We start from the raw sequence: 1,636 nt of genomic DNA, 5'->3' as shown, positions 1-1,636 counted from the left end.
AGCAACAGAAATAAAATTTCCAGCTTAGGATTCCACCAGAAAATTTCACGACTTATTTCTGTGTATGCATAGGGGCTTCTGAGAAAATTGTCCTTGCCTTGATCTCCTTGGCTGTCACTCTCATTTCATAGGCATCCAATTTCCGTCAGTCTTTAAGTCCCAGACTGCCCCTCCAGCCCTGATTCTCATCAGCAAAGATGACTTTAGTCAGACTCTACCATTCATGTGATACTTAAAGACATAAAGAATTCACAGGGATTTTTCTTTTAGATGTCCCAGCTCTGAAGTGTATATTGTATTCCCCCAAATCCTCTCATTTTGATTTATATGCAGTTGAGCTCATTTTGATTTATCTACAGTGCAGTAAGTGATACTCTGTTGGTTCTAAGATCATTTGAAGATTCTCATTGGAGGCTTTTCTGGTTCTCTGAGATAATATATATGTATATATATATGTCAGCAATATTTAACATTTGTCTCGTACAATTATTTTCAAATCTCAGGGAAGAATTGCTAGAGGAGTTTATTTAAAGCGTAGATCACAACCTAAGATTCTAATTCAGTAGGTCTGGTATGGGCCTCAGGAATCTATATTTGTAAAAATGACTTTCAGATGCAGTGAGTTATAAAAAGATATACTTCCTGTAAAACACTTATTTGATACCATCTATGTGTCAGACAATTTGCTAAAAGCTTTACCAGCCTTATTTTATCAAACTATTACATCAATGCTGGGACAAAATATATTACTAGCCTCGTTTTATAGATGAGTAAACAGGGGCTGAAAAAGAGAAATTGAAACTCAAGATTATTAAACAAGTGTGGGTTAGATCAGAGATTCAAATTAAATCCTACATCTACATGGTTGCAAAACCCAAACTCTTTCAATTATATTATATTATAAAGTAAATTCTAGTGTTAAAAGGATATTTCAATTATAGCAAAAATGGCAGCTCCCTACTAATCTAATACATTTTTTTTTGTGGGGGGTGGGGAGCATGCTCTACAGTTTGGGACCGTTTAGTTCCACAACCAGGGATCGAACCTAGGCCCATGGCAGTGAAAGTACCAAGTCCTAACCACTAGACCACCAGGGGATTCCTCCTACTAATACTTCTTAAGTTAAAAATTAATCTGTTCTTTAGCCGTAATTTATGAATTAATCAAGTAAGGTTGCTCGCATGCATGCTAAGTCACTCCAGTTGTGTCTGACTCTTTTTGACCCCATGGACTGTAGCCCGCCAGGCTCCTCTGTCCATGGGATTCTCCAGGCAAGAATACTGGAGTGGCTTGCCATTCCCTCCTTCAGAGGATCTTCCCGACCCAGGGATTGAACCTGCATCTCTCACGTCTCCTGCATTGGCAGGCAGGTTCTTTACCACTAGCGCCGCCTGGAAAGCCCCATGTAAGGTTAGGCCATGATAACAAACAACCCCTGGAGAGCAGTGACTTAACGCCGCGGATTCCTTTTCACTTAAAATCCACGCTCATCTTGAGTTGTGCTGGCGGCTCTTTTCCATGTTGTCTTTACACAGGGGCACAAGGTGGCAGAGCCGGGAATGTCACTGCTCCCTGTGGCAGGAGGGGGCAGTAAGGCAGAAAGGAGCCATCTCTTCTGCTTCCATTCCATGAGCCC

The 1,636-nt window shown here is 40.8% G+C and overlaps 1 non-coding gene across 1 annotated transcript; it reads right to left on the bottom strand.

Moving 5' to 3' along the window:
* Window positions 1-1,024: 1,024 nt before the first annotated feature.
* TRNAE-UUC lies at window positions 1,025-1,098 on the bottom strand. Its single transcript has one exon. It is a non-coding gene; the product is annotated as a tRNA-Glu (tRNA).
* Between the last annotated feature and the right edge of the window lie 538 nt (window positions 1,099-1,636).

Source organism: Oryx dammah, unplaced genomic scaffold, assembly GCF_014754425.2.
Source record: "Oryx dammah isolate SB20612 unplaced genomic scaffold, SCBI_Odam_1.1 HiC_scaffold_15, whole genome shotgun sequence".
Taxonomy (NCBI): Eukaryota; Metazoa; Chordata; class Mammalia; order Artiodactyla; family Bovidae; genus Oryx; species Oryx dammah.
The sequence above is the reverse complement of the archived record's forward strand: the minus strand, read 5'-3'. Positions and strand labels throughout refer to the sequence as shown.